Here is a 19017-nt window from a genome sequence, read left to right on the forward strand (position 1 = left end):
TTGAGCTTGCATCAAGAATTGTGGAGCTACCAAGGTGTGTGAGGGAGGAGGCTACTCACATCGACATCAAGGTAAGCTCACTACACTCGTAGGATCGACGGCGCGTCGGCTAGGTGAGAGATAGCCATTAGAACTCGCTTGAAATGCTTGAAGAATAAGCGGTCTGTGGGTCTTGGCGGTTGAGTGAAAGCTCCCACATTTTGGTTCCGTTGCCGGGACCAATGAGTTCAAGCTTGAGCACTTGCGTGCCTCATATAGAGCATCGAAGTAGGGGATTCATCCCCGAAACGGAGCTTGAGATAGGTAGGAAGTTTGGGTGTTTTTTATCTTCAAAAAAATTAAGTATTTTGGGATATTTTGGTTGATTGATGATTGGAAAACATGGAGAAATTATTTCAGTTTTTTTCTTTCGATTCTTGTTGCGTTTAGAGTAGGCTAACATTAGGAAATTTCACTTGAGAGGCATAGGGTTTGTTGTTGTAAAACAGGGAGAAAATCGAAAAAAACAAGTGAAAAATGGAGGAAATTCTCATTTGAATGTGTAGGAATTGCAAGGAGAGTGATCGGTAACATCCGGGTAATGTCCAATAGGGGTATAAGTTCTTGGAGGGCAAGGAAATCCTCATTTGCAACTAGTTGTGAGAGAGAGAGAGAGAGAGAGAGAGAGAGAGAGAGAGAGAGAGAGAGAGAGAGAGAGAGAGAGAGCTTGGGTGACCCATTTTGATTGATCAGTGCGAGGAGTTACGTTGCTATCGGCGATTCCTAGGTATATAGATCTCTTCCCCATCACTCCAGCATCATTCCTGTTGAATCTTGTAGCTTGTAATAACCAATACCTTAAGATTTTTGACGATTTTATGCTCAAAAGTGCGTTCGAGTCGGCGGGATCGGACATCCGATCCAGTGTCTGATTCTGAGAATCGGATGCTCGTTCGATCGGACCTTCCTGTTCGATCAAACCACTCGGACCAACCCGTTCGATTTTGGAAATCGGACCACCTGTCCGATCGGATGCCTCGTTCGATCGAGGCAATCGGACCCACCCCTGTCCGATTCATAGAATCGGACACACGGATTAGGACACGTCAGCAATTGGACCACCCACCTGGTCTGATCGGACCACTTGTCCGATTTTCAAAAATCGGACACTTGACCCCTGTCCGATTCTGAGAATCAGACAGCTCAAAATCGGACCCACCTAGTCCGATTCTGAGAATCAGACCACTGGTAAATCGAATGTTCGATTCTTAGAATCGAACACACCCTTAGGCAGAAAAAAGAAAACATAAAAAATTGACCCCCGCGAGACCAACTGGAAGCGCAACCCGTTCCAGGACAACATAGTGAATGCCTTGTAGGCAGTTTCCGATGTAGGAGTCACGACCAAGGGGCAGGGGGACAGTGCTGGAGGACTCCCCAGTGACCTGACACGTTGAGAATGAAAATCCAATCGTAGAACCTGTGATCGACCTGTAAAATATTACACGGCGCAGCGAACAGAATCTGAGGAAGAGATAGAGAGTACACAACAGATAAGAGAAGAATCAGTAAATTCTTTAACTCCAAACAACTGATACAAAGATGGCTCTGTCCACCCGTGCGCTTCCACTATGTGAAGCTTAGATAGCGATCTAGACAGAAGATAGGTGAAGAGCTTAAGGCTAGCTGGAACAACAACTCTGACTGGGTGAAAGATGAGTGAGAGATGGCTGCGAAGGGGTTTAGCTTTTATAGCTCGCGAAGGTCGTTAGGTTGGCATGCTGACCGACCTACCATATGAGCCTCCACTAGTCGGCCAGGGAATATTCCCTTTACCATCGGGCTGGGGGCCAACTCGATGCAATACGCCTCGAGTTGCTACCAGCTTAACCACTTTGTCTAACCCAAAGATTAGACCCACAATGGTTACCTTTTTGCCATCCGGTCACATAGACCTCATTTGATATACAAGTCAGGACTCAACCAATGTCCGGGCTCACATTTGGCTTCTCCTCATAATGGGGGCCTTACAACTTTGAGCACCATGGATCATTGGTAGCACGTAATGAGGGTGGGGCATTGATCATATCTAACACCCCCCCTCAATGTCCACCCATAGGTGAACTATCTCCTCGGCCCAATGCCGAGTCTCTGAAGATGACCTTGAAGCAGATCCTTCGTAAGTGCTTTGGTGAATATATCTGCTCCATTCTCCTCTGTTGGATAGTAGACCAGTTCCACTATCCCATCCTCTATCAAATCATGCACATAGTGATACTGGATCTCTATATGTTTGGTGCGTGCATGAAACACTGGATTTTTGGCAATGGCGATGCAACTCTGATTGTCACATCTCAGCACAATTGGTTCTTCATCCTGCACTCCCATATGCCATAGAATCCTTCTCAACCATACTGCTTCACATGCAGCAAAACAAGCTGCCTTGTACTCTGCTTCGATAGAAGACAATGCCACTGTTGGTTGCTTCTTACTAATCCAAGAGAAAATTCTTGAACCCAAAGAGAAACAATAACCAGAAACTAACTTCCTGGAATCAATGTCTCCTGCCCAATCTGAGTCATAGTTCCCCACAAGAGAAGTTCTGAAACTGTATGTGATACCATAGTCAAGAGTTTCCTTCAAGTATCTAAGCACCCGCATCCCAGCCTTCCAATGACTCTCATGAGGTTTATTTGAGAACCTGCTCAAAACACCAACAGCAAAACTGATATCTGGTCTAGTGTTACACAAGTAGATCAGACTACCGACCAACCTCCTATACCTCCCAATGTCTGCTAGTGCTGATGTATCCTCGACGGATAACTTTACATTCACCTCCATAGGTGTAGCTATCTCCTTGCACTTGGTCATGCCAAATGCCTTCAAGATCTCCCATGCATACTTCTTCTGAGAGATGAAGATCTTTCCTGGCTCTTGCCAGACTTCAATCCCCAAACAATAGTGCAGCAAGCCCAAGTCTGTCATTTCAAACTCAGAACTCAAAGCCTTTCGAGTTTGGTTGATCATATCTTCATAGTCACATGTAATAAGAAGGTCGTCCACATATAGGACAATCACTACAGACTTTTTACCATCCCTATAAACATACAAGTTAGCATCTGAGGCACATCTTTTGAAGTTTAGGTTTAAAAAGAACTTATCTATCCGCTGGTACCATGCTCTGGGGGTTTGTTTCGGCCCATACAATGCCTTCTTCAGCTTACACACTTTGTTCTCAGAATGGGGGGCCTCAAACCCTGGTGGCTGACCCACGTACACCTCCTCCTTGAGGTTACCATTTAAGAACGCTGACTTAATATCCATTTGGTACACTGGCCACTTCTTGTGGGCAGCCACTGCAAGTATCATGCGAATAGCAGAAGCCCTCCTTTGCTCCTCTATTCTCTGAGACCTCCTTGGTCCGTCTGCCTTCTCCTCAACAGATGTAGGCATAGGATTATTGTGGTCATAGAGCTGCTTCACCCAGCGCGGCAATGGCTTTTCCGGTGGACAACCGTTCAATCGGACCTTCTTGTTCGATCGGACCACTCGGACCAACCCGTCCGATTTTGGAAATCGGACCACCTGTCCGATCGGACGCCTTGTCCGATCGAGGCAATCGGACCCACCCCCGTCTGATTCATAGAATCGGACCCACGAATTAGGACACGTCAGCAACAATTGGACCACCCACCTGGTCCGATCTTTGAAAATCGGACACTTGACCCCTGTCCGATTCTGAGAATCGGACAGCTCAAAATCGGACCCACCTAGTCCGATTCTGAGAATCAAACCACTGGTAAATCGAACGTCCGATTCTCAGAATCGGACACACCCTTAGGCAGAAAAAAGAAAACATCAAAAATTGACCCCCGCGAGACCGACTGGAAGTGCAACCCGCTCCAGGACAACATAGCGAATGCCTTGTAGGCAGTTTCTGACGTAGGAGTCACGACCAAGGGACAGGGGGATAGTGCTGGAGGACTCCCCAGTGACCTGACGCGTTGAGAACGGAAATCCAATCATAGAACCTGTGATCGACCTGTAAAATATTACATGGCGCAGCGAACAGAATCTGAGAAAGAGATAGAGAGTACACAACAGATAAGAGAAGAATCAGTAAATTCTTTAACTCCAAACAACTGATACAAAGATGGCTCTGGCCCCCCTGGGACCCCCAGCCAGGGGCCGCTTCTGCAGCCCCCGAACCCCACAATAGGGGCCCCTTTTAACTCCCTTACACCGCAACTCGATGCAATGCGCCTTGAGTTGCTATCAGCTTAACCACTCTGTCTAACCCAAAGATTAGACCCACAATGGTCACCTTTTTCCCATCTGGTCACATAGACCTCATCTGATATACAAGCTAGGACTCAACCAATGTCCGGGCTCACATTTGGCTTCTCCTCATAATGGGGGCCTTACAACTTTGAGCACCATGGATCATTGGTAGCACCTAATGAGGGTGGGGCATTGATCATATCTAACACGACCCCCGAGTGAACAGCAAGAAGCAGCACAGACCCTAGAATATGCTAGAATGGCCAGGACTTGAGTGATGAAGCTTATCAGGCCCGAGACGAGACAAGAGGATGTAAGGCATATAGAGATTGTTTACTGCACTCACATTGAATTCCGCACTTGAAGTACACATAAGAACGCTGAAAGCCTGATTGACCACAAGTGCATGAGAAACGACACACACTGAGTGATCATAAATTGAGGATTGTATTCAATAAGTCAAGGAACTCACTCAGATAAAACCACTCAAGGAACCCACCAGCAGGAGAGAACCAAGACATAGACAAACCATCAAAGCGTAGAGTAGGACCAAGCAAGGAGCGCCAACGACATGGATCTGTCATGTCCATTCAATCTGATCGACAACTTAGTGGAGCGCGAGAACTCGACCATGGCGCAAGAGAGCTCAGACCATCAGTCTAATGAGAAGCTCAATTTGAACGTATTCCTAGATGCTATTCAGTAGTAGCTGGTGAGCAGTTACGATGCACACGCCCGGTACGAGCACCGCAGCAGGGCATCAGACGCAATCATCGCAGATCTAGAAGAGGAGAGAAGGCTAGCCCGTAGAGCATTACAGAGCATAGCCAAGTACAATACGGATCAGCAGGCTAGGAGCCAAAGGCAAAGCATGGAGCTGCATGAGGTGTAGCGAGTGCTGAACTTAGCTGGCCGAAACCGAACGGACCATGAGAGAGCACTAGAGGGAGCGAGCTTCTCATGAAGCAGCTACTCGATAATATAGCAACAGAGCAGAGTGCCATCGCACTAGCAATGTCGCTGCTCGCAGGATTAGGGGCAAGCCAAGGCTCAAAGAGCCAGACCAAAATACCGATTGTTACCAAGCAACTCGATAAGTACCAACCTCATGACGACCCATACAGCTTTGTTGAGCAGTTTGAGCAAGTCTGCGAAGCCAACGGCCTCAACGACCAAACTCAACGCTCGCAAGCATTCGGGCTTTGCCTAGGCGACAAGGGTAGGACGTGGTATACGATCTTGGATGCTGCAGAGCGTGCCAATTTCAATAGCCTCAAGGATCTCTTCATTAAGAGATTTGCTGAGCCTGGATACTCCGATAATCTACTAGTACGCTTGATGAACGTTAAGCAAAAAGAGAAGGACATCCGCGACTACATAACCCATGTGAGGAGCCTCTTCAAGAGAATCCCTATGGGCAAGTGACCAACTGAAAGAGCAGTTTCGACTGTGTTCACCAGCGGCATTCGGGATGAGGAGTTATATAAGGCTTTGGCAGGCAATTTGAGCTTGCAGCGAGACGCGGTAGCTAGAGTGTTTGAGGAAGCCATCAGAGTCGATGATCAGTTGAAGGAGTGGAACTCCAGGAGCTCAAATCTGGAGGAGACCAACTCGCGAAGCTCAGAGAGAGAGTCAGCCTCTAGTGAGCGATCAATCCCATCATCCCAAGATAAGGGAAAAGCCCACTGAGACAGACCAAGGCTTGGCTTATGTCAAGATGGAATTAGCCAAGTTGCAAGACATGTTGAGACGACCAATGCGCCCGCACGTCCAATGCGTGTACTGTGGCGAAAACCACTTGCCGGCCGAGTGTCAAGACCCTAAGTCAAGACCTTGCGCTAACTGCGGTAGGTTCGGCCATGATGTCGCGCATTGTAGATTACCAAGAAGACTTTCGTACTCGCAAACCTACGGCCAGCCTTACCTAGCGAACAGGCCGCATCCATTCCTTGGAAGGGGAGCCCCATTGGCCCTTCCAGTGCCTAACGATATGAAGCCAGCCATTCATAGGATGGAAATAAATCCTACGAGCATCCCTAGACTGCCTGGTCCTTATGTGACCCATCCACCGAGCGATGCTCCGGTTCACTACGTGGAAGAGCCAAGTGAGGAAGAAACCTATATATACCCTTACGTCTCGCATGATGACGAGGGCAACGCTGTCCTCATGGACTATCGACCCATGCCGGTGATGGTGTTAGAAAGAGGACAAGGTAGAGGCCTAGGAGGGCAGACGCAGGATCCAGTCACCTGTTGGACTTGTGGTCACCCCGGTCATGTCTCATCACGCTGCCCTGAAAGAGAGTAGCAAAACAGAGACAAGGCTGACCAAAGGTGCGCAGAGTGCGGAATCACCCATCTCTTCGTAGATTGCCCAAAGCGAAAGCCATCTTCTAGCTCAGCCAACGTACCATCTATCCCATTGGGGCTATTTGGTGTCGAAAACCTCAATGGGGAGGCCACACCTATCCCATTGCAGGTCATGACCCGAGCCCAAACGAAGCAGGCCAGCATCTCTCTGCCAGGACCTAGCAACCTTGACGCAGCCTCGATAGGGAAGAAAAGCCGCAGGCAGAAGAAGAAGAGATCAGAAGCTAAAGTCGCACTAAAAATTGAGAGTGCTGCGACTCTGCCTGCTGGAAAGAAGGTTTCAGATGCAGAGGCAGAGACTTTAGCCCCTAAGACGGCCGAAAAGGAAAGCGCTAAGGTAGGGGAATACCCGCATCCAAAGCGACAGTTAGAGGGCATAGAAAAGGTGAAGGAATGGGTGAAGGAGGCTCAAGAACATCTCAAGGATGCTGAGCCCATCATAGAGGACGAGATCGATGATCTCTCCAGCGTAAGCACGCCAATATCACTGCCTCAACCTAAGTCGGCAGAAGCAACCGTGCCACAAGCAGTGCCGCTAAGACCAAGCCTTGATGCTATAGAGCCGCAGATCAGTCGCGGCCATTGGCCAAGACAATCTAGGTTAGGGGAAAGACGAGTACACAACGATCTCCTGACCATGCTTGTGACCACCCCTATAACACTTTGCCTAGGAGATCTGCTTAGGCAGCATCCTAACCTATGGCAAGATCTTAAGCAGTGGGTTGAAGGGTCACGAGAGCAGGTCACGGTAGACCCTCAAGACAATGACACAGAAACGCAAATACCGAGCTTGACGCTGCACTCTATGCCTAAATCCTTGCACGTCAATGCCTTCTGGGAAGGTTCCGAGATGCATGCGGTCTTGCCTGTTTTAGCCCTAGGTGACACAACAAGAAAGGGAATCATAGACATGGGAGCTAGGGTTAGTGTGCTTAGCCACGCAGTGCTTCAGACTTGGGGAAACCCGCCTGTCGAAACTGCTAGGTTTAATGTCACGTTAGCAAATGGTATGAGAGTGAAGCCATTCGGGGTACTTAAGAATTGGCCAGTGAAGATCGCAGGTGTCCAGTTCTCTGTTGACTTTATAGTCATGAAGGGAGTGGACTACGATATCCTATTAGGCCAACCTTGGATGCGCAACACTAGAGTCATCGAAGATTGGGGTAACTGCTTGATCTTCCTTGGCAATAGAATGGATGCCGTAAGGATAGAGACTTGGAAGACCTCACCAGTCGACCTAGATGCCATCTTTGTTATGCTCAAGGGTAACACTCAGGTCAAGAAGTCTTATGGGCCCTTGACCAAGTATATCCCATGCCCAGAGGATGAGCGTGATTGGATGTACGTTCTCGCTACAATCGACCTACCATTCTCAGATCATGAGGCATATGAGCAAGCCATCAAAACGATCGGCAAGTCTAACGAAGCACTCTCTATACGAGTCTGCATGATAGCAGGAAGTCTCCGTGGAAAGCCTAAGCCTGTCACCTTCCAAGTACCATCCAACAAAAGGGAACTCTAGGGGATACTGGAATACCTAACGGACAAGCTAGCTGGCAATCCAGCTGCAAACTTCAAACCACTCCAGGATCTCTTAGAGGAATCCAAGTGGTAATGGACCAGGGTGCATGATTTAAACCTCATGTATAACTGGGCCCTACTTCCTGACCAACAACACGAGACATACCAAACCCTAGGAGACGACGAGCAGTCGGATGACAAAGATTCTAGCAATGAATACGAAGACTGCCAATCCTTTAGTGACGAGAGAGAGGGTGAAGTAGGTATCGTAGAATATGACACTGAAGGACAAGAAATTGAGCAGATACGAGCAGACTCCAAGCCGCAGAAAAGGCAGACCTTTAGGGTAGAGCGAGGAGTCATGCGCATGGAATGTGATCGCACTTGGTTGGAACACGTAGGAGCCATAGACCTTGAGTAAGCAGGCCTAGCCTAGCCATGAACGACATCAGTACTTAGGACTGAATCACCATCTGAACTGCGGCCATCAGGGGAGACCACCTCTTCTAGCGAAGACGGAGGGTTTGACTCTGAATCGGAAGTTAGTTTGGATAGTGATCCAGAGATCCCTAGGCCACCCATGACCAGACGTACCAAGGGGGACCTACCCGTCCACCTGAGGCGCAGATGGTTAAGGCAGGAAAAGGTAAAGCAACCCAAGGATACACAAACAGAAGAACAGTGAAAGCCGCAGGACCTCCCTAAATGCTTCATGAAATTCAAAAAAGGGGATAGGATAGTAGTTCTGTTAGGTGCCAAATGTCAAGGCCAGACGAGCGAACCAAGCCAAAGTCAAGGAGGTAGACTTAGCCCAGGAAGGGGAAACACCCCGACCAGTATTCATTGCCAATGACTTGACTGATGAAGAAGAAATGAGTCTTGCCGCTCTCTTGCGAGAGTATATAGACGTGTTTGCCTGGTCCTTAGAGGAGCTTAAGGGGGTAGATCCAAGTGTTGTGACTCACAACATACCCATGACGCCAGATGCGACGCCGGTCACGCAGCGACCGTACCCTATGAATCCAAAACACGCTCATGCTGTCAAAGAAGAAATTGACAAGTTGATGAGAGCGGGGTTCATTTATGAAATTGAGCACATAGACTGGGTATCATCCATAGTCATCGTGATGAAAAAGAACGAAAAAATCTGAGTGTGTGTCAATTACAAGAAGGTGAACGCTGCTAAGAAGAGGGACAACTATCCATTACCGTACACAGAGCACATGCTTGAGAGGGTGGCATGCAAGGAAGCCTACAGTTTTCTGGACAACTTCTCAGGGTACAACCAGGTGCAAGTGCATCCTGCGGACAGGCACAAGACCGCCTTTGCCACTGAGAGTGGGGCGTCTTTGCATACATAGTCATGCCCTTCGGGTTGACCAATGCCCCTGCCACTTTCCAACGTCTCATGTGCACCATCTTTAAGGACATGCTTCGCAAGGAGTTAGAAGTCTTTGTTGACGATCTCTGTGTCCACTCGACCTGGATCGAACACTTAGACAAACTCCACGTAGTCTTTGAGCGTGTCGCTTGTATCGTCTCTCCTTGAACCTCTTAAAGTGCCAGTTTTGGGTTAAGCATGGATACATCTTAGGGCACGTGGTGTCGAAGAACGGCATTGCCACTGACTTCTCGAAGGTCAGGGTTATTGTTGACCTTCCACCCCCAATTAACTACAAGGGAGTTCAATGCTTCTTAGGCCATATGGGGTACTATCAGTGGTTTGTATTGAACTATGCGTTGATTGCCAGACCATTATACAAGCTGCTGATCGTCTTCAAATGGACCGAGGCATGCCAACAAGTGTACAAAGAATTGAAAGAGGATCTAACAATAGTACCAATTCTACGAGCCCCAGATTGGACCATTACCTTCCATGTGCACATCGACGTTTCTAAGTTTGCCGTGGGGGCAGTGTTGTGCCAACTTGGCGAATACAACTTAGATTATCCAGTGAGCTTTGCTAGTAGACAACTCACTGAGACGGAAATGAACTACTTGACAACAGAAAGAGAGGGATTGGCCATGGTGTTCACTATGAAGAAATTCCGGCATTATCTTTTGGCCACACCCTTTACCTTCTTCGTGGACCATCAAGCCTTGCTCTATCTCGTAAACAAACCTTGCGCTACAGGACACATACCTCGATGGCTCCTTCTGCTTCTAGAGTTCGATTTCTCCGTGGTAGTACGAAAGGGAAAACAGCATTACATGGTTGATCACATGTCACGCATCCCCATGGGAGAAGCCGCTAGACAAGGTATCGTTGATGAATTACCCGATGCCCATTTATTTAACCTGTCTAGTGAGAGAGAGTTATTCAAGGCTGATCTAACGCCATATTGGGCAGATGACATAGTCCAAGTGCTTGAGCACAGACTACCTGAGCGACCAATAAAAAAAGCTAGACTTAGGTGATTAATCCTTAAGATCCAGCCCTATCAGCTGATTGCAGGCCAACTCTATAGGCTGGGGCAAGATGGATTGTTGCATAGATGCGTATGCGAGCACGAGATGCATGATGTGCTCTCAGAGGCACACAGCGGCATTGCGGGAGGACACTTTAGCGGGGACACGACAGCACGAAAGGTGCTGCAGTCTCAATTGTGGTGGCCCATGCTTTTCCGCGATGCAGCACGATTCGTCAAGCATTGTGATGAATGCCAACGAACAAAAGTCCCGATTCGCAAGGATTAGATGGAGTTGACCCCAGTTATTGCTCGACAACCATTGGAAAAATGGGGCATCGACTTCATAGGACCCATCAGTCCTGCGGCACAATATTCACAAGCCAAATATATCATTGTGGCCACGGACTACCTCACAAAATGGGTAGAGGCAAGAGCGACATGTAAGAACGATGCTAGGATGACTGCCAAGTTCTCATGGGAGCAAGTGATCTCGCGATTTGGCTATCCCATAGAACTCAGTGACCAAGGCACGCACTTCATCAATGAAGTGATAGCGCACCTCCTGTCCACCTTTCTCATTATCCATCGCAAATCCTCACCATACTACCCTCAGATGGATGGCTAGGCAGAATCAACTAATAAGATTCTTGTCAATGTCCTGACTAAAATAGTCTCAGCCTCACACAGCGAGACTGGGACAACAAGCTGATGGCAGCTTTGTGGGCCTCCCGCACAGCTTATAAAACGGCTGTCGGCCAAACCCCCTTTAGGCTGACCTATGGAACTGAGGCAATTCTACCATTAGAATTCTTCGTTCCTAGCCTGAGAATAGCACTTCAAGAATGATGGGAAGGGAAGGAGGCATGGATGCAATGCCTGGTCGATCTTGAATGCCTATCAGAGACTCGTCTTCTAGCCACCCATGTGCTTATCTGTGAGAAAGCCCACTGACGCAAGAGTTGGTTTGACAAGCATGTCAAGCAACGCGAGTTCGAACAGGGTGACTTAGTGCTCCTTTACTCAGTTAAGGGGCATAAGCAAAAAATGAAATTCAGAGGTCTTGGGCCCTTCAAGGTTTGTGCAATCAGCCAAACCGACAATGTCGAGCTTGAGACACTAGACGGTGAGGGAATAGGCTTCTTCAATGGCAGTCGTGTCAAGAAGTACTACCCTCCCACGCATCCTTTGCATGAGCCACCATTGTTAGAATCGCCGGTCAACGAAGAGGATGAGGAAGCCGTAGAACCCGCTTACCTCCATATCATGGTCACTGCCAAGCAAACATGCACTTTCAATGCCTTGATCGATGAGGGAGCAGAGACTTCAATGTCTTAACCCACAATCATTGGATCCAACTTGGCAAACCACTACAACCCACAACTGCCAAATTAAACCCATATAGGGCCCACTCATACGCACTTCTTGGCAAGTGCAGAGTCATCGTTTCTATCGAATCTGAGACTGTTCCAATGCTTTTTTATGTATTGCCAAGTGCTACAGACGCAGGCACGGAGTCACTGCTGGGGCGAACCTTCAAAAAGCAAACTCACTGCAATGTTGATTATGAGTCGTAGCGCATCCACCTAGCAATAGGCAACGTGGGCATTGTCATAGCTTTTACCAAGGGCTGCGTGAAACCATCACCATCCGCAAAGCCACCGGTAGAAACATCCGTAGGCAAGACTAAGGAGGGGGGTAGTGCACGGCCGCCACTCCTCGACTTCCATAAACCGCAACCCACAGCAGCCAAAGCTAAGGCCCAACAGCCTCGCCTTCAATGGGTGCCTAAACAATCGCAACAACATCCTAGGAGTCAATGCTCCTATCCTCATAAGACCCAGAACTCTAAATCTAGGAGGCCAAGACGCAATCACATGAAGTGCTGCGTGATCAAGCAAAGATGGGTCCCTAAAGCCCTCTTGCATGCGCAAGGCTACTACGAGGGAAATACCTGGCTGTGGATCCCAAAGGTCCCTATAGCTAGAGGCACTATTCATACGCCACCCTCAAGCTTGATCAGCCCACGTCCCATAACACCTCAAAACCATAAACCACAGTGCTCTCCAGAGCCCCAGCCATCCGACTTATCTATGCTTCGGCCCAAGAGAGTCGCACAAGCCTATCGGCCCAAGCAATAGCCACCATCACATGAGGGCCCGACTCCCCAAAGCAAACCTAAATATAGCAGTCTATCTGTTGTGGCTGACCCTAATCCACCCATATTCCAAACAGCCCAACTGCAGGCTCAAGGAAACTCCCAACCGCAACTTTGTATTGTCAAGGCCTCTAGTTCTAGCAAACCTCGACCACCCGTCGGCCTTACGCCCTCATATGAATGCAAGTCATTTTTAGCGCTGGCCGCCGACCTTGCTGAGGACATCAGGGATGATGTGGTGGAATGCATTAAATGACTCGATGCCACCTTCGTGTCGCTAGCCCTCAGCTACGACCGCTTGGACTTAGGTCTATTAGAAGAACCCTTTGCAACAGAAGTGCGCAATATGCCTTGCTCTTGGGAGACCTTTGAATTTGCATTTGCAAAAGCTTCTCGCTCTGCTGTGCTGAGTTGCTCAACAGTGAGATCTCCAAAGAACAAGCCATTAAACAACGTCTCATCACATCCTAAAATCAACAAACCACTTCTGCTATCACTAATCAGGAAATCACAGAGTTATCCAAGCTCGCTGATACAGACTCCACGTTTTTGAAGCATTAGTACACTCTTAGGCTGCAATGGGAAGTTGAGGGGTGCTACATAATGACCAACCCTAAGTAACGCCATGCAATCAAAATAGTAGAGTACGATCCCACTTACATCGCGCCAACCTCGTATCGAGTATTAACCACTCTTCGTGGCTGACCCATGGAAGAGCACATCAAGGGGCATCCCTACCTTGACCGCCTCTTAACATAGGAAGAACTCCACATTACTAGTCGTGTCGATTCTGGCGATCTCCTAATCGATGTTTTGACATACATCACACACGTGGGTATCCGTCCATTCGATTTAGACTGTGAAGCTCAGCTAGAGTACAACCCCAACTTCTATGCTTGGCTCCTACAAAAATAGATTGACGCTCTGTATGTTGAATGCCCTTGTCCTCTCAACCTCCAATCCTAGGGTGGATTCTTCTCATTCCAAAGGGGGAGGGGGTAAGGTGGAATTTAAAAAGTGAACCAAGTATGAAATGTCAATAAAAGTTGAAATGCAATGGTAAAATGTAATGGTAAAAGTCTGAAAAAAAAAGTTAAGGCTATACTCAAAATATTTCAGATCAATAAAATATGCTATGCTTTTCTTCTTTCGGCAAGTTACTTGTCAAAAAGCACTAATAGTGGAAATGGCTGAACTTACAGGCATCTATCATGACAAGCTAGGACAAGGCTGGCAAGCTCCCCTTCTCGGAGGAGGAGCAAGCGAAGTATGGGCTCACGGTGGAGACTAGAGCCTTTAGCCAGTTGAAGTTCCATCACATCTTCAACCTTGAAGATGTGGCCATCGAAGAGCCGGCAGTGCGCCAGATTATAGACCAGTGCCATCTGCAGAAATACCTAGAAGTAGTGGGCCAAAGGGTGGACTCCACCCAGTGCGCCGACTTTTTGCGCACCTTTAATAGAAACAGAGGCACCATCACGATGCGTGAGAATGAAGCCACCCTGAGCTGACCCTAGAATTAGTGGAGAGGGCACTGGGGCTGCCAACTAAAGTGGAAAGAAAGCCGAAGAGGGACGTCTACGCCATGTTGGGAATGGACAAGGAGAAGGTCCATACCAATGATGGGATTAGCTTGGCAGACATCCCAAATCCAAATATCCAATTGCAAGCAAAAATGGTGCACAGTTTGTTCTCAAGCTAGAGATACAACACCATAATGAGCCGGATCAACGTGCCTTTGCTTGACAGCATTGTGGCACAATCACTAGACGAGTAAACCTGAACGGGTTTGTGAGGAGAACCATAGAGGCTTCAGCTAAGGCTCTAGCAACGGGAGGAAGAGCCGCTGGAGGAGAATCCCCATCGTCCAGATCAGAATGCAAGGCATCGTCCTCCAAGGCCTCAACCATAGGGTTTGGAGGCGTCCTTACTACCATAATCCGAGAAGCACTAGGGTAAGGATGGGAAGAAGAAGATAAGAAGGGAGATGAATAAGGAAGTGATGAGTCACCCTCACAACCCCCATCTCACATAGAAGAACATCACAGGTCTTTAGATGAAACAGAGACTGACAAAGACGAAGAGGGAGAGTCCCAGGGCAGCCCACAGAGGCACACAAAACAAAGAACGAAAGCCCTGCATGGAAAGAGGGAATAAAAGTGTAAGAAAAAGAAAAAGAAGATATGGAGAGGGATCAGAGGGAGTCGCTCAGGGATGAGGAGGAGAGGAAAAAGGAGCAAGAGGAGGCAAGATTAGCTGAGATGGAATCAAAGAAGGCAGAGGAGGAGAGGAAGAAGACTGAAGAGTAGTTGAGAAGAAAGGAAGAGGAAGAAATAGCGCTGGCCACCCGTCGCTCCATTGAGGAGTAGCACAAAAGAGATGAGGAGGGTGCAAAGAGGCCACACAGAATAGAAGCACCTAGTTCCAGTACTAGTGTGCCAAAAATCACACCCCGGCCCCCAACAGAAGGAAAAGGAAAAGAACCAATGGCACCAATTCCCCCTCTCTTTGTACCTACCACACCAGCCACTCTTATCACGACAACGCCCACTACCACCACCACCCAAGGATCCACTCCCAAGGTCAATCTCAGCAATGTCTTGGAGTGGGTGCAGTTTTTGGTTGACAAGTAGATGGGTCAAGGAGGAGGAGAGGTCATGCCCTCTGCACCCGGAACTAAGAGACCTATAGCTGCTGATGCAGAGTTGCAAAGGGACCCAAAGAGACAAAAAACAGAAACGTCCACCACCTCCGTCTCCACAACAGGCATGCCAGCACAAGAATATGATGAATACGTGAAGCAGTTGCTAGCTCAACTGAAAAAGGCAAAGGAAGCCGAGTATGAGACCAAGGCCAGTGAAGACGCCGAGGTCATGGCATCTTTAAGACAACAAAATGATGAACTTGTAGGATTTTGCGAGGATCTGCAGGCCCAGGGGGAGAAGATCCAGAAGGCTGCGAATGACCTGGAAGTGGTACGAGAAGAGAGAGCTCGTAGGTATGAGCAAGAGATAGAAAAGTTAAAACAAGAGCTGAGTGCGGAGCAAGAGAAACAGGTACATCTGAAGAAGGACATGCAAGACCAAGAGCAGCGACTGACAGTGGTGGCTCAAAGGCAAGGCGAGAGTCTGGAGGATATGAGAAAGAGGGCCGAGGAGTGGGCCGCTCACAATTAAAGGTAGATGAAGACTCTCGCCCAACGCCTAGGACAGCTGGAGAAATATAAACTGATGGCGGAAAATAGGGAAGGTTCCGTCTCCATGAGCTTCAATGCTCAACAACATTCTTTCATGACCACCCTGCGGGACGTAACAGTGCCATAAGACAACGAGAATGTGAAAACAACCTGCAAGAAACTAGGCATGGCACGCATAGCACTAAAAGCAGGACTACAGCTGTTGGCTCAAATGTCAAGAGGCAGCCCAAGCATGGAAGAACAACGTAATTCACTGCTAGAGGTAGGGCTATCTCCCCAGGAGATAAACTCATTGGGCTTCACAGCAGAGGCAGTGCAGTAAGAGCAACGGCAAGAGGGGGATGAGACCAACTTCAATTTCGAAATGGGGTCCTCAAGTGTGGGACATCACCCAAGCTTGCCTGCGGTTACCCACCTCCCTATTCCACTAGCACGAGCACAGTACACTAACACGGTACGGTAGACACTCCCCTTAGGTAGAGCACAGCACCTTCTCTTGTCAGGCATCACAGAAAGCAATAAACCACCAACTTCGGAGGCCTTGTCAGCCACTCGCTATCCATTTAACTTCTCCAACAACCATCCTTCCTCAGCTTCCACGAGCACCTGAATCTCCACGTGGCCCCTCCCCTTTACATCATCATTTGTCCAACTGCCTACCACTCTGCAACAACACAGAAGTGCCATGGGTCTGGTATCTGTCTAGGAGGGGGGTAATGTTAACCCCAAGTCAAGATGGCGAAAAATGAAGGAAAAAGCAAAAAAAGAGCAAAGACACGCAGGCGACCGCTAAAGCTAAGCTGGGACAAAAAGCGCAATTTTAAATGAAAGGCACCTCAAAAACTTGGAAAACTCTTGTAAAAGAGCGCCAGGCTCCCTCCTATGCCGATTGTAAAATATTAGACGGGTGTAGGCTAAAGGCATAATGCTAGAAGAGTAAAATGGAAAAAGGACCTTGCCACAATGGCCGGTCATGTAAAAAAGGGGATGGGTGCCCATGGGATTTTAGGGCTTGTATATAAAGTTCAAAAAAATGAATGGAAGCTCATTCTTTGGTGTGTGGCTAACAAGAGCTCTCTTCTTCTTCTCTTCTTCTCTTCCTTCTTGCTTGTGTATACTCTTGAGAGAGGGAGTGTGAGAGTGTGAGGGAGTGAGTGTGTGGGAGTGAGGGATCAAGAGGGTGAAGCTCTTCACCATCTCTTCTTCTCTTCTCTTTTCTCACGCAGGCGGCTATGGAGGATGGAGCTTGGCGATGGAGGAGGCTTGAGGATGCTTGAGCTTGCATCAAGAATTGTGGAGCTATCGAGGTGTGTGAGGGAGGAGGCTACTCCATCGACATCAAGGTAAGCTCACTACACTCATAGGATCGACGACGCATCGGCTAGGTGAGAGATAGACATTAGAGCTCGCTTGAAATGCTTGAAGCAATAAGCGGTCCATGGGTCTTGGCGGTTGAGCGAAAGCTCCCACAATAATTTATGGAGGGCTCATAGTAGTGAAGAGGTCGTCTATCTTTGGTATAATGCCTTAATGTAGGCTATGTTGCCTATCCAATAGCTTGTCTAACATCTTAGCCATGAGGATCGGCTATTGGTGTAGGCTGTCTAGCTAGCTATGCGAGAGCAAGGGGCTCCCCCTAAAAGATAACCCTGCATATCTCAACAACTTTCTCAGGTTGCATATACATTTTGTCCTCATGGAACAGAGCATCAAGGTTTTGGATCACTTTTCGTGCATGTAGATCCCAAAGACGATATTCCATCCCACCTACTTCTCCATAGCCAAGGAAAATGTACTTTACACTTTTAGGATCTAGCTTATTGTGTTTGTCCTTAGGCACATGATAGAAGACCTCACATCCAAAGACATGCAAATGAGTATATGAGGGAGGCTTTCTTGTCCATACCTCCTCTACAAGCTGGAAGTCAATACCACTGCAAGGTGACCTATTAATGAGATACAAGGCAATAGAGACTGTCTTAGCCCAAAAATGTTGTGGTATGCTTTCTTGACTAAGCATACTGCAGACCCTCTCCTAGATAGTCCTATTCATATACTTAGTCATACCATTCTAGGGAGGGGTGTAAGGGGCAATAAACTAATACTTAATACCTTGCTTGTCACAAAACTACTTAAAGGCACATGAGATGTACTCATCCCCATTATGAGTCCTCAGGAATTTCAACATATGCCTAGACTAGTTCTCTACTACTAAAGTAAGCCAACCCTGAAAGACTGCCAAGACATGAGATTTTTACTTTATAGGATAAGCCCAAACCTTACGTGAATAATCACCAATAAATGTGACAAAGTACTTCAACCCCCTAATGATTGACAATGCATAGATCCACATACATCTAAATGCACAAGAGTCCTTACATGACAAACTAAGCATTTTCATTCCCTTAAGTGGCATATGTCTAAGACGAGCATGCCAGAGAGATACATGTGGGATAGAATCCACTGACAAAACATGGTCAATAGTACTAGATACAACCAAGGAGTAGAGGCTGCCAGACTTAGCACCTAGCCTGCCACAAGTTATCTTCCATGTAGAATCACCAAAGCATATATGATAATGTATATCATCAAGCTGCCCACCAGACATAAGGCTTTTAGTCAGGGCAGGTACATAACATATATTATACTGAAAAAAAGTGCTACTAGAGGAAAATTGTAGAGTGACATCACCAATGCCAACAATAGTAAGAGACCAATCATCATCTAAAGGCATAGTACTAGATACACTACGATAGATATGAAACCACTCACAGTAGGGGGTCACATGAAAAGATGCACCCAAATCCAAGAGCCAACATTGTGTATGCATAGAGTAAGTGTCAATCAGTGAGTCTCGGTCAACTGAGAGGCATGACATGAAGAGGCTACTAAGATATAGTCACCATCAGACTCCTCAAGCTACATGACATTTATATCCTCAATCTTTATGCTGGACTTTGCAGGTATAATGCTGCGATCATTGGATTTCTCCTGCACTTTTTCTTTCCCATTTTCTTTGCGCTTATCATTACGCATCTTATGGCATTGCAACCATGTGTGTTCTACTTTTCCACAATAATGGCATGTAAGATCATATTTACGTT

The sequence above is a fragment of the Lygodium microphyllum genome, chromosome 25 (assembly GCF_053477565.2).
Source record: "Lygodium microphyllum isolate KBCC chromosome 25, Lygodium_microphyllum_v1.1.10, whole genome shotgun sequence".
NCBI classification, from domain to species: Eukaryota; Viridiplantae; Streptophyta; class Polypodiopsida; order Schizaeales; family Lygodiaceae; genus Lygodium; species Lygodium microphyllum.